This window comes from Cebus imitator, unplaced genomic scaffold, assembly GCF_001604975.1.
Source record: "Cebus imitator isolate Cc_AM_T3 unplaced genomic scaffold, Cebus_imitator-1.0 Scaffold77, whole genome shotgun sequence".
Classification (NCBI taxonomy): domain Eukaryota; kingdom Metazoa; phylum Chordata; class Mammalia; order Primates; family Cebidae; genus Cebus; species Cebus imitator.
In genome coordinates, this window is record NW_016107392.1 from 1,968,581 (window position 1) to 1,995,410 (window position 26,830).

Here is a 26,830-nt window from a genome sequence, read left to right on the forward strand (position 1 = left end):
AAAAAAAAAAAAAAAAAAAAAAGAAAAAGAAAAAGAAAAAGAAAAAAGCAGGGGTTGCTTTTTTCCTAGTCTCTGATAAAACAGACTTTATACCAACAAAGATCAGGAAAGACAAAGAAGGGCATTATGTAATGATAAAGGAATCAATCCAACAAGAAAAGCTAACCATCTTAAATATATATGCACCCAATACAGGAGCACCCAGATTCATAAAGCAAGTTCTTAGAGACCTACAAAGGGACGTAGACTCCCACACAATAATAATGGGAGACTTTAACACCCCACCGTCAATATTAGACAGATCAGTGAGACAGAAAATTAACAAGGATATGCAAGACATGAAGTCAGCTCTGGACCGAGCAGACCTAATAGACATCTACAGAACTCTCCACCCCAAATAAACAGAATATACATTCTTCTCAGCACCACATCACACTTATTCTAAAATTGACCATATAATTGGAAGTAAAACACTCCTTAGCAAATGCAAAAGAACAGAAATCATAACAAACTAACTTACAAGAAAAAATCAAAAAGTGGGCAAAGGATATGAACAGACACTTCTCAAAAGAAGACATTTATGTGCCCAACACACACATGAAAAAAAGCTCATCATCACTGATCATTAGAGAAATGCAAATCAAAACCAAAATGAGAAGCCATCTCATGCCAGTTAGAATGGTGATCATTAAAATGTCAAGAAACAGATGCTGGAGAGGATGTGGGGAAACAGGAACATTTTTACACTGTTGGTGAAAGTGTAAATTAGCTCAACCATTGTGGAAGACAGTGTGGCAATTCCTCAAGGATCTAGAACCAGAAATACCACTTGACCCAGCAATCCCACTACTGGGTATATACTCAAAGGATTATAAATTATTCTACTATAAAGACAAATACACATGTATGTTTACTGCAGCACTATTCACAATAGCAAAGACTTGTAACCAACCCAAATGTCCATCAATGATAGACCATATAAAGAAAATGTGGCACATATACACCATGGAATACTATAAAACCATAAAAAAGGATGAGTTCATGTCCTTTGCAGGGACATGGATGCAGCTTGAAACCATCATTTTCAGCAAACTAACACAGGAACAGAAAACCAAATATTGCATGTTCTCACTCATAGTGGGAGTTAAACAATGAGAACACATGAACACAGGGAGGGGAACATTACACACTGGGGCTTGTTAGGGGTAGGGATTTAGGGGAGGGAGAGCTTTAAGATTAATACCTAATGTAGATGACAGGTTGATGGGTGCAGCAAACCACCGTGGCACATGTATACCTATGTAACACACCTGCACATTCTGCACATGTATCCCAGAACTTAAAGTGTATATGTGTATATTATGTATTTATATATACATAAATGTATACTTATATATAAAAATATATATACATACTTTACATATAAATATATACATTTATATATATATTATATATTTAAAAAACCCTGGTTCTTCAATTAGTTGGCTTTCTTTTGTAATATAAAAAGTTGTGACTCTGACATAATGAACTGGTCAAGGAGCCCGGAGGTCTCAGTTCTATGACTGGTTATTTTGTTGATTTTTCTAAGGAGGTTTGGGATTTACTTTCTTCCCTAAAGACTTACATACTGCCTATTTTCTAAGAACTTGAAGCTCTTCCTCATATTTTACCTCATATTAGCTTTGCAGGTTTTAATTAAAAAGATTTCACAAGGGCATACATACATAATAAAAACATTCTCATAAAATATATAAGGCACGTCCCTATTTCTGTACTTAACATTCTTAACATTCATCCTTTCAAGATGAACTACTCCTTTCTTCTTTTCTCCATAATTGTCTATATTTCCTAGGTAACGATGTTAAAAATAAAACAAAAGTCTCTGCATTGATTTAACTCAGGTCTTACGTAGATAATGTCCCCACTATGTTGTAATCCCCAAAGTGACCCCATATCTAATGGTCACCGCTCAATGCCCCATGCCTAACACAGTCCTGGGCACTGAGCAGGCTTGAAAAATTGAAGTAACAGAATGAATGAAGAAACAATATCCTTTCTTGCCCAGTGCCAGTTTCACATTCTTCTCTCTTTTCATGGGAATTCTTCTCATTTCTTTTCGACACTTTAATATCATGGATTACTCTCTAACAATTTAAGCATAAAACCAGCGTTTCCCCCGGATCCTTCATACTGCAGTTATTTCATGGGGTTCTGGTGCCCACAACATCTATTTGTCACTTTCCTTTCACTCCTCACCCTACTTGTCAGAAATACCCCCGAGAGCTGCCATTTCTTTTGCCTGTGGCCTGTCTTTAGTCTAAAGAGAAATTCCTGAGGGTTCAAAATGTCTGTGTTGCACCGTGGAATAGATTTTCTACTGTATTACATCACAACAGTACTTAAGCGAGGCTGATGTATACCCTGAACCCTTAATGTATACCCTAAAATGTACTCTAAAACTAAAAGGCATTCACAGATTTTTAAATTCATAAGTATTTTTACAGTTTGGAGTACGATAGATGCTTCCCCTCTCCACCACCAAAACAAAAATGGGAGTACCCCAACAACCATTCTGTGATACCTGATCTAGGAGAGTAGGATGAACCACAACTGCGGTGAGTGATGAGCAGTGGTGCCTGGTGAAGTGGGGGGACAGGGAAGGCAGCCACAGGCTGCGCTACTCCCTGCCCTTGCTTGGGATCAACTCCTGTTTCTATCATGCTGCCACCCTCTATCTCAAAGCCATTCCTGCATGTGCAGCATGTGAAAACATATTGAAATCCTCTTTGGATCACAATACATCTGTTCTAAGAGGCTGAATGAGAGATGCCAGGGGAACATTAACTCAGAATTTCCTAACTTGAGTGCAATTAAAATCTCAGCCGTAGTGTGGAATTAATGTAGCCCTTTGCATTTTAAATACATATTTTAATTAAATGACACCCATCTGTAGAATATGAGACTGCATTTTTATTGAGGATTTCAAATGATATAATCTGTTCCTATGAAGCATAAATGGCTTGGTTCATGTTTCCAAAAACCTCAAAAGAATTATACAGATCTGGCATAAGCACATGTGGTGACACTCAATTTTGCTTAAATTTAAATCAGTTTAACTTGCATGCTAAGTGTTGTTTGTGTGGTAAGCTTTAGATAGTATATAAGGAGTGACAGAAAATAAGAGCACAGCCTTTTAAATGTCTTGGGGTATGTCTCCACAGAGGCTGTCGAAGGGAACCAGCAGGTTGAAGATGGCACATCTCTGCCCCTGCTGAAGCTACGTAGCCACAGTGATCATCTTTTAACTAATTTAACCTAATGCGAAGTGTCATCTAAGGAAAAGGGTAAGTTAATGAGCCCAAGTAACAAAATATAGGCAGGACAGCTACTTGGGAGTTGCACAATTAGCTCTGACAGAAAAGATTTGGGGTATGTATAAAGTTTCTCAGGAAATTAAACTATGCTAACAAGGAGATAGCAAATGCATCATTGTCTACTTAGAGCTTGGTATCTTTGTCTGATGTGGCATTTTCACCTGTATTTCCACAGTAAGTATTTTCTTCAAGAAGACAAGGCCCTCAATGAGGCAGGAGGTAACCTGGGTTCTAGGCCTTGATGTGTGACCTCGGGAGAGTCAGACATCTTGGCTCAGTCTTCTCATTCATAAACTGCTAGGAGATAGCACAGAGGTGCTGAGATTAAGCATGTGGATGCTGGAGTCTGACTGCACAGCTTTAAATCCCGTTTCCACCATGTTTGGCCTCCATTTCTTCCTCTGAGAAATGAAAGCAGACACCACCTTCTCCACAGGCTGCCGTAAGGGGTAGACAAGGTACCACATTAGAGTGCATAGACCAGAGCCTACTTTCTGCCTGGTTCGTGTTCTATAAATGCCAACTATTATTGCTGTTGAAAGAGGCTGGTCTGGGAGTCACACTGGCCTAGGTTTTAGTCCTGGCATGCCGATTACTAAGCCATGGTTTTTGTGAGGTTACTCGATCTCTGAAACTTAGTTTTGTTATCAGAAAAATGGAGGCATGAATACCACTGTGTTAGCTTCCCAGTGTTGCTGCGACATCACCAGGTACCTTATGCCTTAAAACAACATCCATTTATTATCTTACAATTCTGGAGATTAGAAATTGGACATGAGGCTGGGCACGGTGGCTCATGCCTATAATCCTAGCACTTTGGGAGGCTGCAGCAGGCAGATTACCTGAGGTCAGGAGTTCAAGACCAGCCTAGCCAGCACAGTGAAACCCCGTCTCTACTAAAAATACAAAAATTAGCCAGGTGCAGTGGCATGCGCCTGTAGTCCCAGCTACTTGGGAGGCTGAGGCAGGAGACGTACTTGAACCTGGGAGGTAGAGGTTGCAGTGAGCCAAGATTGCACTACTGCACTCCAGCCTGGGTGACAGAGCAAGACTCCGTCTCAAAAAAAAAAAAAAAAAAAGAAGTTAGGAATGAGTCTCAATGGCTCAAACAGGTGGCAGGGGCTCTAGAGATGAATCCATTTATTTACTTGCCTCTTTCAGTTTGGGGAGGCTGCCTGATTCCTTCCTCATCTTCAAAGCCAGCAATGATGGGCTGAGTCTTTCTCACCCGTCACTCTAATCTGTTTTCTGTCTCCCTCTTTCACTTTTAAGAGCACTTGTAATTACACTGGGCTTACCTGTATAGCCCAAGATAATCTCCCTACTCTCAGGCGAGCTGAGAACCTTAATTGTCATTTGCCTCACATATTTGTAGGTTCTGGGGATTAGGACATGAACATCTTTGGGAAGCCATTATTCTGCCTACCAAACTTAGCCACACAGGGTGGTGAAAATTAGACGTGATATGCTAAAATCTGCAGTACAGCATCCTGTGTATCATAAATTCTCAATAAATGGCAGTGCTTATCATTGGAGCTGACTACTGGCTGAGGTTCTGTCAAACTTGCAAGTTCTGTGATCTTATAATCAATCATAAAACAATATCCCTGATTAACATAGGTGCTAAAATCCTTAAAAACATACTAGCTAACTGAATCCAATAACATATCAAAAAGATAATCTGCCATGATTAGGTGGGTTTCACACTGGGGATACATAGAGGGATGCTGGATTTCGCCAAACGCTTTTTCTGCATCTATTGAGATGCTTGTGTGATTTTGGTTTTTAATTCTGTTTATGTGATGTATCACATTTATTGACTTGTGTATGTTAAATAACAAGCAGTGAGATTGAAATGGTAATTAAAAAATTATCAACCAAAAAAAAGTCCAGGACCAGAGCAGAATTCTGCCAGATATTCAAAGAATTGGTACTAATCCTATTGACACTATTACACAAGATAGAGAAAGAGGGAACCCTCCCTAAATCATTTTATGAAGCCAGCATTGATCACCCTGATACCAAACCAGGAAAGGACATAACCAAAAAAGAAAACTACAGACCCATATCCCTGATGAACATGGATGGTAAATTCCTTATAACTGTTGTATTAGTTGTTTGGTTTTAAGTACTCAACTCCAAACTGTCTTCTGATGGAGCAATTATTTGTTTCAATAAATCCAAACACATTAGGTATTCTAATCAGCATCCTCCTCCTTCACAAAGCTCTCCTGAGAGCTCAGCTGCTCCCTTCTGGGCTAGTTACTTCCTAGGCGTGTGGCAGAGCTGTTATCTTGGCATCTCCTGTCATGATTATTCTTGGGATCTTTCTTTCTGTAACTAGTCTAGAATCTCCATTTCTTGTAGCCCATGTCTTACTATTTTTATGTAAATTCCTTCAGTTTGGGAGATTCTATGGAAGACTACATGGAAGTTAAGTTTCCTAAGAACTTGTCTGAAAATGTCTGTATTTTTCCACTTTATTGAACTGGTAGTGTGGTTAGATACACAATTCTAGGTTGAAAATCAATTTTCTTAGAATCTTGAAGTTTTTTCTTTTTGTTATCTAGCTTCCTGTGCCACTTTTGAGAAATTATTGCTTTTCTGTTTCTTTTCTAGAAGTCCTTTCTAAAAAAGCTTTTATTTATTTTTTTCTTCTGACAGTTTTAAGGTTTTCTTTTTAACCTGAGGGTTCTGCAATTTTGTGATGAATACCTTAGTGAGGATGTAGGTCTGTTTTTCATCCACTGGGTCCTTTCATTTTGAGAAATAATGTTTTCCATTTTGGGAAGTTTTCTTTATTTTTTTACAGCCCTCTCTGTTTTCTCTCCTCTTTTTCTCTGTGGACCTGTAATTCAGTTATGGAATATCTTGCTGTTTCCTAGGGTAATTTTTGTTTTTTTGTCTTTTTCTTCTACCTTCTTGGATATTTCTTCAATTCTATACTCTGGTCTTCTGAGATATTTATTTCACTTTATTTTTTATTCCTAAGAGTTCTTGTTCTCTGAACATTCCTTTTATATAGTACAATATTCTTGTTTCATGAATACAGTATCCTCTTTTATTTCTTCTGGGGATATTAACTTGCATTTTTTTTTACAGTTTTTCTTAATTTCTGGATAATCCCTGTTCCCTCCAAATTGCTTTTTTCTAGATAACCTGTTTCCTCTAAGTTGTTCTCTGTTTCCTACTATAACATTTCCTCAAACACCTACTCTTCTTGTCTCTGTGCTCATATTTAAGTGGGGCTGACTGAAATTTGGTGTCTGGAGGTAAGGCTGATGCATGGTGGTCATTTTTGTAGGTGATCTGGCTGGTCTCTTTTATTGAAGAACCACTGATGTTAGTGTCTCCCACCTCCACCTGCCCCATCCTGGTGCTTATCTCGGCAGTCATTAACGTAAACTTTGCCTAATTTCAGAGTAAGAGGCCTCACACTCAGCTCTGACTTATGTCCCTCAGTCCAAGGAATCTCTATTTTAACATTTTTAGAAACTAAACCTCAGCCAGGTGTAGTGGCTCACGCCTGTAATCCCAGAACTTTGGAAGGCAGAGGCGGGTGGATTACGAGGTCAGGGAACTCCAGCCTGGGTGACAGAGAAAGGCTCCATCTCAAAAAAAAAAAAAAAAAAAAAAAGAAACTAAACCTCCAGTGCTCAGCTGCATTTTCGATAGGAGCAGTGGCACAGGTATATGAAGTAAGGGAGAAAAATCTGAGGGTAAATATCTGCTAAGCAGACTTTTAACAAGTCCTCTTGTTTTTAGCCTTACCTTCATTTTCTCTTTCAATGTCAGTAGCCATGCCAATGCTCTGCCTTTTGGGTTAAAAAAGAACTTCTGGAATGTAACACATATATTATTCAGTGAGTGACATCTGTGTCAAAGTAGATACCATAGGAAAGATTGTTTAAGAAAAAAAGTCAAAGTAGAAGGTCAGAGAGAACAGTTTCAGTAAAGAAAATCCACATTTAGCAAGGGATAAAATAGGCATATAATATATTGCTTTAAATATGTACATTAATGACCAAAATACTGTGGAAATAGTAATTATACTATTTAATCCTAAGAGAAATTCTTAACAGAGATAAATGGATGACTAGAGAGGAACGTCCCTGTGCTATAAGACATTAATAATTGTTGTTATCAGTGTTTGAAACGTGAGGGAGAAAAAAAGGAAAAGGGATGGTAGTACTTGCAAAAATAAGAAAAAGGGTTGATTCATTTGATTAAGTAGCCAATTTGACAAATAAAAGCAAGGTAGAAGATTTCAGGTCCTCACTGGAAGCATTTTGTTAATTTAATTCAATTTGATAAAACATTTACTAAGTGCCTGCTATGTTCAAGGAGTTATGCCCTGAACTAATTTTATTACTGATACTAGCTCTGTCAATACCTAAATCCACAGGACGTATCACGAGGCCCTATGCAGCACATTCAGATTGGCTGTGATTTCTACCTGGTGCTTTGGTTTACAATCTAAGTCACAACGTGAAGCACTGATGAAGAAAAGGAATTGTAGTGCTAACTGATCTGGCAGTGGTGGCTAGGTTAAGTAATACACATGACTAATTCGGTGTGGAAAGTAGAAAATTAAGTGGACTGCAACATGGCTAATTAACCTCTAACGAATTTGAGCTAAATAGCTATTTTCACTATTCTTGTTTCCTAGCCCTTCCGAGTATATTACTGGATGCATTTCTCAACTGTTTAGATGTTTCAAATAGTTCTGCTGAAGCTAACAGAAGCTCCTGATAATGAAGCCTTTTGTTGTTTCATGATGTATGTGAAACCTTAAGAAATAATCCTTATAAAGGGTGAGTATACAAAAGAAATGATGGAATAATCCATGATCCAAACAGTAAAAACACAAAAAAAATACCACATAAACATTTACGAATCTTGACTTCCCAAAGACCAGGGTGGCATGAACTCCTTAGACTTTATAAGGAAAATCCTAATTTGGACTAAGTTATACTTTGCATCAGGATTTTACTGAAGACTAAATAAAGACTATAGTTGTTATTAAAAAGTAAGTACTTGAAAGTTATGGTAGATATTTTAATTAATGCATATTTACTTAAAAATTTCCAGCATATATGGCATTAAGGAAGTATCAGTATTCTGTACACCTTCCTAGAAATATTCAGGGTCACTCAGACATTTAACAGTCTATAATTTTTCTGCCTTTCTAAAATAAAACTATTTCTAAGAGGTCTAACTGAAAAAAAAAATCACTGTGAATAATCCGTTCAATGAGACATGTTACAAATTAATCTCTAATGAAGAAAGGAAGAAAAGCTTAGACTTTAGGGAACACTTGTGCTGAAAACTTAGTTTAGTTAATTTTAAGTCATGAATATAAAGATCATTTGAGTATGCCATTGAGGAACAATAAAAAGATGCATCATTTTAACTGCACATTTAAGCCTCTCTATATAGTCCTTGCATTGCCAAAATAAAAATAAAAAAATCAACAACAAAAAATCAACATGCTCTCTGTACAGGCCACAGTGATTAATTATAAATAATATATCTTTTCTGGTATTGTTTCTTCTTAATTCACCAGTGTGGTGGAATAAGTATGATCACAATTCTTTGCAGCTTTTCCCATTAAGAAGTGGAGGCTATTCCCCCGCCTCTTGAATCATGCCTGTCTTTATAGCTTACACCGACTGATAGGATACAGCTGAAGTTCTGTTATGTGAGTATCAGAATCTTGGCCTTAGCTATTCCAGCTTCAGTCTTTGCCTTCTTGGAGCTTTCCTGAGACCTGTGTGCATTGAAGCAGCCCAGATGAAGGACCACACAGAAAGAGGCTCGCAGGTTTTCCAAGAGACGCAGCCCCCACGGAGCTGCCAGCTGAGCACAGCTTCTTGAGGAGCTCTGGCTAGAAAAGCTGCTCAGTCAACTTACTGAACTGCAAGAAGTGTCTGAGGTGGTCTGTCATAAGTACCAGGTACAGATAACCGAAAGGCCAGGTGTCTGTACACCCCAGTAGAACCTTTCTTTGGCCAGGATATGCTTCAGTTTGCAATGATTAAAACAGACAAAAGAGCTTCCACGGAGGAAGAACTATTGTTAGGCTGCTTTTCTGTCACACAATCCCATCCTATTTGAGCCACCTCTATCTTTTACCACTTAGTTTAAGTTACATGGAAAGAATCTGGAAATAGCTAAAGTCCTAATTATGTCATAGTATCTGCTACAATTCGGAGTGTTCATCTAAAAGCAAAACAAAGGAAAAAAACACACACAAAAAGCAATGGCATTACTGTCCCCGAGGTCCCATAACAACTTCATCTGGAGACAATAGTGTCTAAAGCAGTTGATGGCCTGACCCCAGCTGCAGCTGCAGACCTGGGCCTCCCTGTGCTCTTGGGGGCCAGGAGCAGGCAGGAACCTTGCTATTCTAAGTGCCGCTGCCGCCACCCAAACTGTAGCTGTGGACCGGGGCATCTCTGCACTCTCAGGGGCCTGGGAAGCCACCCACTGCCTCTGAAGGCTTAGAAGTACGTGCTCTCACTGCCTGGCCTCTTCCTGCTCCCAGTGCCCACTCTGATTTCAGAGCAAAGTTGAGGCTGAGCCTGGGCATTGCTGCAACCTCACCAGATGTGTGCACACTCAGGGCAGTGCTGACACACCAGCCCTCTCTGGACTTTGGGCACAGACAAGCCCTGGAGGGAGACTGAGGGGGTGCTGAGGGCAGCTTGGTGTGGCCCTGCAGGTGCCCCTTGGCATGAACAGCCTGGGCACCACTGAACAGCAGCAGGAGGCAGACAAGCTCCAGGGAGGACAGGAGCAGGTCCCCAGTGAAGCCCCACTTTTAAGCAAGGGAAGGTTTGAAGCCTGGGGACCGGACTGCCAGTCCCACGGTCTGGAGTAGGAACTTAGGGTGCTTTTTCTGGGCCCACCCATGGACCAATTGGCATGCACTTCCTCCCCTCTGAAGCCCATAAAAACCTCAGACTCAGCCAGACTTATGCACTTGACAGGATGACCTGCCTGCAGAGAGGAACTACCCACTCCAGAGTCTCCTCTCTGCTGAAAGCTGAACACTCACTGGGATGCCTTTGCTACAGAGAGGAGCTACCCACTGCAGGTCTCCTCTGAGCTGTTTTGTTGCTCAATAAAGCTCCTCTTCACTCTGCTTACCCAGCATTTAAACATGTAACTCATTCTTTCTGGATGCAGGACAAGAACTCGGGACCCACCAAATGGCAGGGCTAAAAGAGGTATAACATAAACAGGGCTCAGACACACCCTTTGCTCACCAAGTTGCAAGCAACAAGAAGCAGAGAACAGAGGAGAGAAGAGCTGCAGCCCCTTAGGAAGCCCAGACCTAGGAGCTCCCCATGCCAGGGCTGTGATCACCTTTGGGGCTCTACAGTTCCTGGCATCTCCAAGCTTCTGAGGGCCACTGTGTTCCCTGGTGCCAGCTGTAGAAGCTGCTTGTGGTATGCCTGGCCCAGCTGCAGACTCGCAGACAGCCAGCACCCATGCTGGTGCCTGGAGTTGCCTACCCTACTGTGGCCAGTGTATCTGGCTGTGCACAGTGGCTGGTCCCTACCATCACTTGCTCACACCCCTTTTCCTGCTCCACTTGCCCTTGGTAGGTGTGGGAACCAGGCTGGTAGTGTAAGCCAAGCACAGCCTGCCAGGCCAAGTGGGCCCAGTGGTCCCAAGCAAAACTCAGGCAAAGGCGCCACTGGCCATAGAGGTTTCCTGCTAGTGAAATGACACCCCAAGGATCCTATAATGCAATGATCTCCAAAGTTCTTTGATTATATATTCCAACAGTGAAAAATATTTGTGTCCAGATTAATAGTAAATGTTCATTTAGCTATTTATATATATTGTGGTACTAATACATTATATAAGTTAAAAAATGTAACCAGAAAAGAAATCAATAAGAAGCTAAAGATGAAACAAATGATATTAAATGTCTTCCTAATGATTACAGCTTCAACATGTGTTAGTAATACATCAAGGCACACATACATGTAGAGCAAGGTTAATGTTAACGATTGTAGCTATAAATCCATATTCCAAATAATATCCTTGACAAGTTCTTTTGCCAGTTTCCAGTCATCTGACTAGATTATTGCTGCTTAGATAATTATAATGTGACTGATGAAGATCCCCACCAGGAGCAATGACAATGCCAGCTCTGCCATTTTCTTATTGTTCATTTTTGCTTATAGTGTCAATCCACAGTTTTCCTTTTAAGTCACTTATCCATTTGGGGAAGGTGAGTTTAGTAAAAACTAGAAAATGCAATCCATAAATCCACTTCACTTGGAACATATTACAAAATGTTGAAATTTTTTTAAAATGGCAGACGATGCCAAAGTTAGCCTCCCCTGCTGAGGAATCCTCAGGGTTCCTGCAGGACTCCTCCATTATAGTGCTTCACACATGGCTCAAATGAGGGCTATCATGTCATCTCTTATGTTAAATAGTAGTAAAACTTGCATCGTCACTGATTGTTTTACTTTTTTTTTTTTTTTTGAGACATAGTCTCACTCTGTTGCCCAGGCTGGAGTGCAGTGGCATGACCTTGGCTCACTGCAATCTCTGCCTCCCAGATTCAAGTGATTCCCCTGCCTCAGCCTCCCGTGTAGCTGGGACTATAGGCATGCACCACCACAGCCAGCTAAATTTTTGTATTTAGTCGAGACGGGGTTTCACCATATTGGCTGGGATGGTCTTGATCTCCTGACCTCATGATCCACCTGCCTTGGCCTCCCAAAGTGCTGGGATTACAGGCATGAGCAATTGTGCCTGGCCAAGATCTTAGCATCTATTATCATTATATCTGAGAAAAATGCTGAAGTTTCCTTCAGAAGACGTCACTTACATAAGCAATCAGACAGTTGAGAAGAAGTAGAAAAACATGTGAAGTACATCTAATCTCAAATGACTAATTTCCACAATTTCACTTCTGGGTATATACCCAAAAGACCTGAAAAACAGGACTTGAACGGATATTTGTCTACCCATGTTACAGGAGCCTTACTCAAATAGGCAAAAGGTGGAAGCACCCTAAGCATCCACTGATGGATGAAGGGAGAATTTCATGCAGCTTTCAAAAAAGAAGCGAATGCTAACACACGATGCTTCAACATGGATGGTCCTTGAAGACATCATGCCAAACAAAACAAGTCAGTCACGAAAGGACAAATACTATATGATCCACTTATATGGGCCACTTAGGGTAGTTACATTCATAGAGATAGGAAGTAGAATAGGGGTTGCTAAGGGTTGGAGGGAAGAGAAATGAGGGATTATTGTTTAAGGAATATGGAGTTTTAGTTTGGGAAGATGAAAAAGTTCTCCAGATGGGTGATGGTGATGGTTACCCAATAATGTGAATGTACTTAATGCCACCCAACTAGACATTTAAAATGGGCTGAAATGATAATAAAAAAAGAACACAAATTTCCTTTCCTACTTAACACTCCTAAGATCCTAGCAGAATAGAGACTCCCAGAACTCCCACAAGTGTTATTAGGCAGCAGAGAAGGGGTAAACAGCTAACCAGATCATCACCCCTGGGGAGGAGGCCCAGCTGAAGCTTGGGTAGATCTTAACTAGAGCTATTCCAAAGCCCACCTCAATACAGACAGAATCCCTTGATGTTGAAAGGCCTGAGTCCCAGAGCTACCGTGAGCCCTGATATTAGCTGGTTTGCCATTTTTGTTAGTTTTTACTGACGCCACAATTCAGCAGCTTCTTCATCGTGCCATATTTCTTGATATGCTGACATACAAGTTCACAGAAGTCATTTAATGAGAGCAGGAGGTTTAACCTTAAGTATCACTCATTATGGCCCTGAATAAATACAGCCTTACCTTATGCCTAAGTTCAAGGCCACGTGGATTTTGGAAGGCTGTTAAACTTAAGAGCTCAAAATCTAATTTCAAATGCAATACAGCAAAGCTATCTTGAGAGTGAAATTAAACTATTAGGCAGAATGAGCTAAATGGCCCAGCTATCAACAGGAAGGATGGGAGCAGGGAGAAATAAACAGAGGGCAGACTTGGGCATTTCACGTTGAGTACCACTATGGGCAAATATTGGTAGCTCAATGAGAAAGCAAGAAATAAAATATTCTCAGGATGGTTAAGAATGAGGAAAAGGACTTAAAAAAGAAGGAGCAGAAGAAAGAAACTACTATTTACCACATAATCACTGTTTGTAGCCACTGGACCAGGTGTTGTGTATACCTTTGTTGACCTGATCCTCCAAACAACCTATGAGGGATTTAAAATACAAACGACACTGTCAGCAATGTCAAGTAGCTTGTCCAAGGACAAGCCCACCCTCCTCTATTGAGTAATGCTGGTGCTGAGAAGTAGAATTAAGGCAGGAGTGTAACAGATATTCAGGTTGCCTCAGTATTCCATGGGTAGGGCTGGGTCAAGGGAGAGAAAGTCTGGGCACAACATTCAAGAAAAGCACCCCTTCCCGTTTGTTTTGCGGGAATAGGAGCTGGGTGGGAGGAGTTTCCGGCTGCTGGTGGCTCTTGTGGCAGCCATCTGTCTGTCAGTGACCTGAGCTCCGCTTCCTGGAGAGAGGCAGATACAGTAGCATATGCAAAACTCTTTTGTGGGGGTGTTTCTCTAGCACACTTCCAAGATTTCTGTGAAAAGCTAAAAGGCTGTTGGCTTGAACAAATGCGTTAATTGGATTTGTGGTACCATTAAACAAGTAATACGATGGTGGATATTTAGTCACACTCCCTCTTTTAGAAGCAGACATGACAGGCATCTCCTGTCTCTGGGTAAAGTTTGAGCAAATATTTTTCTTTGTAAAGTCAATCCTAAAGGACAGCCCTTATTATTAATGTATGAAGACAGACTATAATGCTATTTCTGTTTGATGCTTACAACAATAATAAATCTTCAAGTGAGTATTTTGGTGAGATTTTCTAACATAATCTTTTTCAGCATTCTGATGTCACTATTGAAAGACCATACCCATTAAAGGTCAAAATCTTATCATCAAAATTCCTGACTAAAGTTCTATACTTCTCTGGAAATTGGGAGACTCTCTTGGACAGAGGAACAGGCCCTGAGGCCTAAGGAGAGAGTTCCCAGTGATGGAAGATGTGTGATTGCCTTACTGTGGTCCAAAGCCTGGGTAAAGTACACAGATCTTTTAAAATCCTTTCAGAACCACAGGTAGCAGAATTTTTTTCAGACTTCAAGTAGTTAAAAATTTTAATAATGAGCTATAGCTAGAAAGAGACGCTGTTTGAAGTGGCATGTCTCCCTTGGGTGTCAGGCTAATGACTTTATCATTTTCCTTTCAGGAAGTTTCTCATATAAAGACAGTCTATATTTACCGAAAGATCTACTTACATCGTTTATCACCACCTTTTGGAGGTTCTATAATGTAATAATTCTGATAATACTCGCCTTGCCTTGTCTTCTAACCACATCAGGCTCCATAATACCTCATCTTTGCCATACACCGTGTGCTTTAGCAGAATGGGGGTTCCAAAGAGACACACAATACATATATATTGGAAAATCAAAAAAAAAGAAAAAAGAAGGGAAGACCCCAATTGCCATTAAAATGCAATAGCCTCTACTGCACGTCCCAATGCTAGTTAACATAGACATTTCCAATAACTTTAATCTTTTAAGTGGTGATTGTTAAAAAAAGAAAGAAAGAAATCAAGTTTGCGTTTCTTAAAAGACAAGAGGGAAGAAAATGACTTGTCATATCTGGCTGGTTTGGAAATATAAAATCCAATTCTGAAGAAGTAGAGATAAGAAAAGTATGGTGGAAGTGCCATCAGCTTAGCAAACACTAAATAATGAACAATGCAGAGACTGTCCAGCATGATAAAATACTCTATTAGAGGGACTGTTTTTAAATGAGTGATAATTGTGGCACATCCACAGTGAAAGGTTATTGAATTTTTATCTGTAGCAAGAAGCTTTTGACAGACTTGCTGAAAAGTCACCTACAAATAGTACCTTCTTTAGATGAATTTGACCAAAGGGGTTTTGCAGCATGTAACATCTTTCTGACATTTACAGGATTTTTGCTTCCTTGAAGAATCTGATCAGATATTCTTAGCTTCTATAAAGACACTTAGGTTTTTCATCAGTCTTACAGTAAAGTCCTCATTATTCTTCCTTTTATAAAAATTGGATTAAGATATTGGTTAAGAACTCTAGTCAAATCCACCTAGGATTCAACGACCAGAGCTCAAAGATGTTAGTACACAGAATTAACTACTATTTACAAGGAACACTGTGCCTTAGAGACCTACTCTTGATATATCTCTGTACCCATACGAAGAAGGAACTCTTTTACATTTTTATTGTATAATTTACAATATTTAATGTTCATAGTAAATTAGATTAAATACAATATTTAATCTTAAATTCACAGTATTAAATTTAAGATTACAAGAGAACCTTTCCCTGAATGCATGGTTACCAAATTTGGCTCCGAAATAAGTCCTCTGGGGGAGGAGGTACAACTTTTACACCTCAGCTTCTTAAAGAGAGTAAAATAATGTGAAGCTCATTTTTCTCCACTCTTCCTTTTAAAGTGTATTATTCAATACTGTTTAGGCACACACAGCATTGCATTTGCCTTGCTGCTGTAGCTTTGGGAGATGGCTGGGCAACAGCATAGCCTCCTTGGGGAAACAAAGGCACACTGGTTTGGTGTTCTCATAACTCTGTCACTCGTAACTCATAACAGGCGATTATGTTGTTTTTCCAGACACCAGTCTGCCCTCTGAGAACAGACAGATGTAGTTTAGATTTTTGTCACTGAATGATTTTGACCTTGGGCCACTGCCAAACTTCTGCATTTCATGATCATGCCTTGTAAAACTGAGAAGAGAAAGGCTGGTCTGTCAACTATAGCTTGAGGCAGGGATAAGAGATTAAGAATGAGTGGTTATAAAGGTCCCTGAAAGTCTGAAATGTAATCTGAATGCTGAGTCCATTATCATTACTGTAGTATCCGCCCCTTTACTACATTTCCCTGGGCTGTCTGGAAAAAGTCTTTACGGACTATTGATTAATAAGGAGGCTGTCTGCAAAAAAGCACATCCAGTTTACATTTAGAACACTTTTCTAAATCCAACCCCACCACGTAATGGAGAGTTCTTCCATGTCACTTCGGCTAGCCCTCTACCTTCCTTCTGATTTCCCTGTCAGGATTTGTCTCCCCTCACCCACAGCATTTTGCATGAGATCTAAACTTTGTTTCAAGGGCGAAGAATGGAAAGACACACACTTTCTCTGGTGAGGAGTTCATTAAGTCATGATTTCGCACTGGTTCCTGGGCTTATCTCAGGTTTTAAAGCACCCAAGTGTCTAAAGGTTTTTCTAGCTAAGGGGCCAGGTTGAATAGCACAATCAGCGCCTTCAGGTACAATCTTCCACTGCTCCTCACTGGAACGTGTGGCTCAGCTTGGCAACCAAATCAGTCCCCTCAGATGTCTTGTTCAAGTCACTCTGCTGCAGCAGCCACTCCTCTCTGCTGTGAAGGGTGTCGGCTCAGGCTCGGGAGATTCTGCATTTCTGCCATCTTCTCTGTCTGGCTCTGCAATTTCAGCATGCCATTTTAGAGACTTCTCTTGCTTTCTAACTCCTTCTGCTTCTCTTTCCCAGAGATTTTTCATTTATGTTTCTCCCTCCTGTTTCCATTTTATAGTTTTGCCTGAAGATACAATCATTCAGCTGGCAGCTCCCAGCCACACACTTAAGCATCCATGATATTATCATATTTTAATAAAATATTTCCCTTATGGATACAAACGTTGGCATTTCCAAAGAAACAGCCACATAATTTTTTATGGGCAAGTACTTAGAACTCCATAATTACATTGAAATGCCCACAGCAGTAGCCTTCTGTAGCTCAGCAATTGACAATCACCTCCTTACGGAGGGAGGTGGGGTAGTGCTTTCTAATCAGTGCTCAGCACAGGACAAGGAACTCTACCAACAACCAGCTGATTGACAGAAGCGAACTGTGGTTGGATCTGACATGTTTTTCAACAATAGCTGAGAGTTTTGAAGAACAAAAAGGTGCCTTTTCAAATTCAACCCTGGCTTCTCGGAGGAGTGCTTCCAGGCCCTCAGATACAGGCCATTCCCAGACACACTTCCATGACCTCAGATACAGTTTGGAAGCTCTGGTGAGTGAGAGCCACAATTTACTAGAAATGATTCAGGAGCACATGTATTAACAGTTCTGAAAGCAAACACAACTTGAGATAAAAGAGAAGCCTGAAGGGGCAGGAAGAAGGGGAAGACCCAGTACGATGAATGAGAGCTCCAGGAATAAGATTCATGGTAGGAAGCCCATAAAACCCATAGTGAGCCCCACTGTATCAGACACTGCTACGAGCTCCAAGTTGATCAGATCATTTAATAGAGCAACCCACGGAGTATGCATCATCGTCACCATCCTCATTATTATTATTATTGAGATGGAGTTTCACTCTTGTTGCTCAGACTGGAGTACGATGGCACGATCTTGGCTCACCACAACCTCTGCCTCTAGGTTCAAGCAATTCTCCTGCCTCAGCCTCCTGAGTATCTGGGATTACAGGCATGCAGCACCATCCCTGGCTAATTTTGTATTTAGTAGAGACGGGGTCTCTCCATGTTGGTCAGGCTGATCTCGAACTCCTAACTTCAGGTGATCTGCCTGTCTCAGCCTCCCAAAGTGCTGGGATTACAGGAATGAGCCACAGTGTCCAGCTGCATCATTATTTCTATTTAACAGGTGAGAAGATCTGTTTCTCTCAGACAGGCTACGCAGTTTCCCCTGGTTATACACTAACTTGACTGATTTGTCCTTAAGTGTGTCTGACTTCAAAGTAAAATATGTGCTATATGTCTCCTAGACTAAAAGAGAAGAATGACAAAGATTCTATGAATTAAAAGGAGAAAAAGGCTATGTGAGGAGAGTCAAAAGCAACCATGATTGGGGAGCCAAGGGAGGACACTCAATGATAGGAAAGGGAAAACAAGAGAGTAAATACGTTTTTAAAAGGGGGTAACCCTTGTGTAACAGCAATTTAAAATGTGCTCAAAGCCAAGGAACATGGGGAACCCCACTGTGGTCAACCTGAAGCTTGCGTGATAAACAGAAGGAGACAGAGAGGTCCGGATGGTATTCCTTAAACAAAAGAATAAGCAGCATCTCCATTCCTGTAGCAACGTGAGTTTCAGAAGAGGGCTAAGACCAATCAGGTGAACACACTAAGCACAGGGGCTTTCCACACAATACTTTCTTCATTATGATAAGTTTCAATGAGTTTGTAAATATAAGCAGAGTACAATTAAGACTGAAAATGAACAAAACTGGTTCATCAAAAAATTATCAGTTGGTGCTTTTGTTCCTACAAAACATTAGTTGTGACATCGAGCACAACATGGAAATATATTTGGACATCATTTTTTTAAAGTTTTATTTATTTATTTATTTTTTTGACACAGAGTCTCACTCTGTCGTCAGGCTGGCGTGTAGTGGTGTGATTGTGGCTCACTGTAACCTTGCCTCCTGGGTTTAAGTGATTCTCCCGCCACAGCCTCCTGAGTAGCTGGGACTAGAGGCGTGTGCCACCACGTCCAACTAATTTTTATATTTTTAGTAGAGACAGGGTCTCACTATGTTGGCAAGGATGGTCTCGATCTCTTGAGCTAGTGATCCACCTGCCTTGGCCTCCCAAAGAGAGAAAGGCTCATACAAAGTATAAGTAATGTTAATAAGATAGGGCCAACATATATTTAGAGTCAGACAGTGGGTGAAAAACTCCTGAACAAAATATAATACCAATGCTAAATTAATTTTCTTAGTAAATAGCATGATCCTGAAATCAATCAATGGCAATGAATTTGGAAGGTATCATCCATGAAAGAAGAATCATAGAAACGAAGCCATAGAATGAGAGTCAGCTTAGGAAAATGACGACTAAGACTGAAAAACGATGAAGGGCATGGAAAGGTGATTAGAGAAACTAAACATGTAAGGTAGGCTGAGGAGGAGCTGTCTGATAACAGTCAACAAATATTTGAAACTTGTAAATACTGAAGCGGGAGAGGAATTACCACGCATAGAGTTCTAATTAAAAAGAATCAGATGAAATTATGACAAGGAAAACTCGGTTTAATGGTTTGACAAAAGCAAACCTGAAACATGACAGCTTCCCATGAGATCTTGGGTAGGGAAATTTTTATTCTCACTGTGCCAAGGCAGAAAAACAAACAGCTGGGAGATTTGCATTTTATTTTTCATTTACTATTAAGGCACAAAGGGTCCATGATAGTGAGCTCTAGCATGAGAGAATTCACATTCCACCTCATAGAAAATATGAAATCACCACAGGCAATGCATAAAGACATCCTGGAATACTGCACAATCAGGCACCTGGGGGATGGGGGTGGACCGACACCTGGCCTTTCCCATTTATTTTCAATGATACAATTTCAATGACATGTCACATTCATTCCATTGGTTTGGCAACTGCAGCCTTTTATATTGAGAGACACAGATTCCTTGTTCCCTTCCCATTTATCTGGCTTGAAAAGTGTAAGAGGAACATTTTTGTTTTTAATCTGATTTGGGTGGCAGTTCAGCTAACAACTGCTAAGCAAGGCTGTGGTCCCAACTCTGGCATGGACACAAAGTACGTATCTTCATGCCTACTGTTCTTGTCTGTAAAATGGAAAATCATGTTAATCTCAAGCTTCAGAGGATAAAAGAACTGGCAAAATAATTACACAGCATTTCCCAAATATAGAGAGTGACAGAAATTGAAGAAGAAATTTTTAGGGGCTCTATATCAGTGGTTCTCAGACTTGGCTGTTTGTTAAAATTGCCTGGGGATATGTTACAAAGCACAGGCATTTCTCACAAGCTGAGGCTGAAAACCACTCCTTTAGAACATAGGTTCTCTGCCTCTGATTTGATTTGATTGGTTTGCGGTGTAGCCTGATGCCCATGTCATACCCAGGAACAATTACATCAAAATCTCTGGGAGTGGACTCAGCATCAGTATTTTTAAAGCTCTCTAACTGATTATAACCAATGTGCAGCTCAGTGTAAGATCTCCTACTCTAAAAAGACTTACCTCAGGAAGCAAGTTCCACTTATGAATGGGTTTTGAGTCCACATTGCACATTACAGTTTAATTAAAATGGGTTAAAATAAGACTTTATTTTTAGTGAAGAAATTCAGTTAAACTCTTTTAATCTCAGCATGGCTTTGTTTGAAATTAATATGGTTATGTGCGTTTACTGAGGGATGTTTAGCATACATAGCAACCAAAAAGTAGCTACAGGACTTAAGTCAGGTGGCTTAGGATATTAAAAAAACAGCTCCTCCCACAGTCTTTCAGACCCACAAGATCATATCAACTGCATAATTGTTTAAGGTAGACAACCAATTTTCTTAGCAAGTATTCAAATTCTCTAAACATTGGGCTTATAATAAGATGCAGCTAACATGTTAAAAAAAAAAATAGCTGCTAGAAAGATAAGCAATGGGAAAGTGGAGAGTCAATCCAGCCTTTGGAAGGAACTGCCTAGAGAGGATTACACAGCTGGAGGCACAAAACCAATCCCAGACCTCATCAGTAATAAGTTACATTGCTAATACGCAGCCCGATGCGATTTCATGACAATGGTACCTGGCCTCTGTAGTTTTCCTTTCAAAAACCCAAAAGCCCAGTCTAATCATGAAGACATCAGATATACCCATATTGAAGAAGATTCTACAAATACCCAACCAGAATTCCTATAAACTCTCAAGGTCATAAAAAACAAGGAAAATCTGGGAATCTGTCACAGTCTAGATGAGCCTAAGGAGACATCATGATGTGATATATGTGATAACGGTGAAATGGGAAAACTGTGATATACATGTGATACATCCTGGATGAGATCCTAGAACAGAAAAAGAACATCAGAGAAAAACTAAGAAAATCTGAACTAAGTATATAGACTTTCATCAATAAAAATGTAACAGTGTGGATTCATTAGTTGTAACATATATATCAGGCTAATATTATTAGTTGTAACATATGTATCACACTAATACAAGATATTAACAATAGGGGAAACTGGATGAGAGAGATAAGGAGATTAACTGTACTATCTTTGCAACTTTACATTAAATCTAAAAATATTGTACAACAAAATTTTTATCATAAATCAATCTCAGGAGCCCCACAATGGATATATTCATATTATTCCATGAATTGGGGTGTGTTATAAAATGGTAGCTAGAACCTTTGAGGATTGTGAGTAAAACACAATGACTGGAAAAGGGCAAGTATAGCAGTAGCCAAGCTTGAAACAGGCAGAAAGGGAAACCACGGTCATTTCATATTGGTAGACTTGAGCATTTCTAAAAATCACTAAATGAATCAAATAATCAGAAAACCAAATTGCAAAATAAGTAATCTGATGGTATGCAAATTTGCCAATAATATGAAATTAGGTTCCCGCAATAGTGGGACATCTGTCCTGAGCCTGATGGTGTTGGGAGAAATAAAATATTCTAAACAAATTATATAAATACAGCAACAGGCAGTGTCGCCCAGAAGTGGTTTCATGGACGAAAAGCCCTGTGAGTTGCTCTGGTACAAAAGAATTCCACTGAAAAGTAAGTTTAAGAAACATCCCACTGCTGTTAATCATCTGGTGAATATATTAAAGATTTTAGAAGTTTTCTGGTATTGAATTATATTTAATGGTCTTCAATATTTTCTAAGTCTATTTGATCAGGAAACCTTTTCCCTTTAGCATCAGTTAACATCAAGAGGAGAAATTTTGACAATGCAGAGCCCAAAACATCAACCTTCCTCAGGAGAGTACACGTGATCTGAGGATGGACAATTAGAGTAGTTCACCATGTTCTGACAGAACCAGGTAGGCATTTCAATTATCTTTCAAAGGCTGAGTATATGGACTGGCATTATTTTTAACCTTGATCAATGACCTAGGTAATGAGATACCTACAGCACCACCCAACAGAACTTTCTGTGATGATAAAAATGTTCTATACCTATAGTGTCCAATATAGCAGCCACTGAGTATTTGAGATGTGGCTAGTATGACAGAGCAACTACATTTTTAATTTTAATTAAATTTAAATAGCCAGACAAGGCTAGTGGCTACTATATAGGACAATGCAATATCTCGAATATATTACACGGCATGATAAGAAGACAGATGGAGTTTCTAACTTAGAAAATACTTGCAAAACAAAAATAGAGTGACAAATTACAGAAATGTTTTACTGCAACTAAGATGAAATTCAAGAGGGAACTGTACAATAATTCCATATATTTAGGCATAGAAATACACCTAAATATTGTGTTTAGGCACAAGAAAATGATCAGAAATGATCACAAGTTACTTGAAAGCATTAAAGTGCTTCCATTAAAATAAAATATGTCCACCTTGCTCGAATGGTTTAATAGGAATACGGCATGAAAGGTCCAATTAGTGGCTCTGATGTAGTAGAAAGAAAATTAAACTGGGAATCTGAAGACCTGCTCTGTCCCAGTTTGGCACAGACATGTGGTATGACCCCTGAGGCCTTAATTTCCTCATATGCAAAGTAAGTGAGCTAGACCAGATGATTTCTAAGATGCCTAACAATAATTTAAGAAACAAACAAAGAAAGAAACAACTGTATGACTAATACTTAAATTTTCAAACCAATTCTGGCAACACAAATTATGAGATTTATTTGCCCTAAAAATCAGAAGAACGTTTAACTTTGTGGTTGCTCAGACTGAAAAAGACTAGGGCACGGTTTTTCTTCCTCTCATTATTCATGTATGTGGACTTAGCAAGAAGTTCGGCAACAGGAACTGAGAGAGCTGGAGTGGTAAGCCTGGTGTCAAAGATCCTAGTCTAAGGCCCACATTCACAAAGGCCAACAGCCAAACATCATCCAAGAACGTGAACTTGTGCCTGATCGGGGCTCCTAATCCTACTAGATTTGGGTGTCCTTGACTCACAGATTGGGATCGTCACAAGTCCAAAAATCTTGAAAATCCAGACACAGAGAAGTACAAGGCCATAGAAATGTTTTTGGATGGACTATAGTATTCTATAGAAAAAACAGTCATTATTTAATTTCTGAAGAGAGTATAAAAGAAGGTTAAGGCTTAGACTGAAGCACAGGGGCTTCACTTAAAAAAACAAAAAAATAAGACTTGCTAGATGGTAAGGAGCAGAATATATAATCAAGGGAGTTGTAGAATCTCTTCTTTTATCCCAGAGATTTTTACAGAATCCAAGACAGAGAGAAGAGCCTCCCTAAGGAAGCAATGGAGACAAAATAAGCCCTTGAGCCTCCTTTGAATTCTGTGTAGCCTATTTTTAAAAACAGCCCATCTTTAAAACAAAAGTTTACCCTGCAAAAGAAAGTCATTAATGTTAATTGAAAAAATAGTCTAACAATTTTTATGTAGGCCATATACTGTTCTGAGAATTTTCTTAATGATAACAATTTTGGAGTCTTTGTTTAGGGATCTTACAAACAGCAGGCATTACAAAGAGTAGGCATTATTTGTGCCTTTATTACATGGCTGAAATTGTGATTAATGCAGGAAAATATGTAGAAACTTAGATCCTGAATTCCAAAGGCTAAATATAATCCGGCTCACCTTCCTTGTACTGAAAGCACATCTGTTAAAGCAAGTCCTGAATGTAAGGGTCTTCTAGGGGTAAGGGTAGGAGACTGAGACCGAGGTGGGGGTCAACGGGAAAGAGGGAGGGAGCAGGTGTGTAAGCATGCCTGGGACCTGATGGTATTTTGGGAACTTCTGGATCTAGCCACTCCTGAAGTCCTCTGATTTATCAGTTGTATGAGTCAATGCATTCTTTTCCTTCAATTAATTCTGTGACTTTCAACTGAAAGAATCTTAAGTAGAATCAATGTCAGAAAGACTGAGGGGAGAATACCAGAGGAGATGGAACAGGGAACCACAGACTGCGTGGTAGGACAAATGCAAGAGTGGTACCTTTGGTATGGTCAGGAGCTAGATAAGACCAGGAGACATTTTTATGTCTAAAGGAGACAGAGTAACATATGGGCAAATACTAAAAGAGATGAAAAAGTTACCTTAGGAAAAAAATAATCAGTTCTAATCTCCTGAACAATGTATAGCCAGCTATGCTCCGCCACTAAAATGTGGCGCTTTTTTCTCTACTTTCTTCTAAATGTAATACCTGACATGAAATGTTCAGGTGGATGAGAATCCCATTGTTCTATCCGAAGAGATATTCTTCTCTGAAAATAATTTTGTGCAAACTTCTTCCACCTTATCACAGTGATAGCTTCTTAAGCTTAATAAAACATGGCATTTACCATACAAAATAGTTAACAGAATGTAGAACAAGAAATAAACCAAAGATCTTCTTATCTTGGCTTCTTTCCGTCCTGCTGGGCATTTTCTTCATGTTCTCTATCTAGTCTCTGGACTTGGAAATACTTTTGTTGCAGTAATCATTTGGTTCACTTTTCAAAAAAAAATTAATAAAAAGCTCTCCCCTTGTTCCCTTTCTAGAGTGAGCCTGACATACAGCAATCAAAGTAAGCCATTATCAGAGAATCCCCTGCTTTGTTCAAATTATAAACATCAATGGGCATCTCTCTTGGAAATTCAAAGAGCAGGCAAGTGGGGGTGAGCTAGGCTTGCTGTTAGCAAGATAAACCAAGCTTACTTGATGCTTTGTTTTAGCAAAGACACCATAAGTAGTGATTACAGTTCACTTGGGTTTTGCACTGATCCTCAAAATGCTGACAGTTACTTAAGTCACTCACTGGGTGGAATAATCACCCTGCAAGGAACTGAGAGGGTACAACTTATATTATAAAATGGAACTGAGCACATGAGGCAAAGTATTAGCAGGCGTGGTAGAAGAGATCTTTGTCAGAATAAGAGAGATGATTATAGGCATGAATTAGACATCAACTTTACTGGGTACTTTCAGTGACATGAATACAACAGCTAAATTGTGCAATTATAAAGTTAAGCATAACTCAGAATGCATCTTTCTCCTCTTGAAAACAGTTGATGCCAGGTTAGCCTGTGTGAATCACTCAGTGGCTTGCCACAGAGGTTACGTACTATCTTGCTGTGTGAAGCCCTTTTAGAATGGACAGAATAGAAATCCAGAATGCTGTGTCATTAGAAATAAGAGACAGTAGCATTAAATATTAGACAGTAATGACATACTAAATGAGAGCACCCCTTCCAAACACTACTAAATTACCTAACTTAGCAGCTCTGTGTTTCCAAGTTAAAGAAACCAGGAAAACAGGCAAGTGGTCCCTTTTTTAGAGCTGTTCAGTTTGCAATTAGCAAGGAAAACATCACTTCTTTCTGACTTTTTCTAGAGGGGAGAAGGGAACAGAGTGGGTTTGGGAGATAAAATGGATAATTTAAACTGCTGCTTGTAATAGAACTGCCTCATATTATGGGATTATAAAGTTGAAGGAGCCTTTAAGGATACCTCCTTTTGCAGAATCTGCTCAAAAGAAATACTGTGCCCAAACTGTCCTTAATTGGTGGACACATTTTCTATTCTTAAAGATTTCTGAGAATAAACTTGTATAATTTTATCATCAGATAAAAAGCAATCTTTTAGAGTTGGGCATGGTGGTGCGTGCTTGTAGTCCCAGCTACTTGGGAGGCTGAGATGGGAGGATCACCTAAGGTCAGAAGTTCAAGACTAGCTTGGGTAATACAGCACAACTGTCTCAAAAGTAAGTAATATTTTTAATAAAAGACATAGAATAAAAGTATAAATATACAGTAATATTTAAAAAAGATTTATAGTGAAGATTCTATGATCTCCCTCAGAAGCCCACTCCTTCAGTCCCTTCTTCCTACCCTGCATTGGTCCTTGGGCACTCAAGGGGCCTCATCAGCATGAGGCCATACATGTAGTGAGCATTCAAGGGGCTAAATCTGCCTTTTGGGCTGGATGTGGTGGCTCACGCCTATAATCCCAGCACTTTGGGAGGCCGAGGCGGGTGGATTGCTTGAGCCCAGGAGTTTGAGACCATCCTGGCCAACATGATGAAACCCCATCTTTACCAAAAACACAAAGCCAGGTGTGGTGGCGCACACTTGTAATCCCAGCTACTCGGGAGGCTAAGTCACGAGAATCGCTTGAACCCAGGAGGCAGAGGTTGCAGTGAGCTGAGATTGTGGCACTGCCCTCCAGCCTGGGCAACAGAGTGAGGCTGTCTCAATAAATAAATAATAAATCTGCCTTTTCCTTTATGCCTACTTCATATCATGTTTTCTTTGTCTCTATTTTAACTGTGTTATACATATTCCTGAAGTAATGCTTTAAATATAATTTTATAGTTATTAAAGTTTATGTGCCCTAAAGTTTTCAAATTATTTTTCTCTATATCATTGGTCCTTGATAGAAAAACAG

General features: G+C 39.7%; 1 protein-coding gene across 1 annotated transcript in view; it reads right to left on the minus strand.

Moving 5' to 3' along the window:
* EXOC4 (exocyst complex component 4) overlaps nucleotides 1–26,830 on the minus strand; it is an 808,787-nt gene that overhangs the window by 95,860 nt on the left and 686,097 nt on the right. The gene's annotated exons all lie outside the window — the stretch shown is intronic.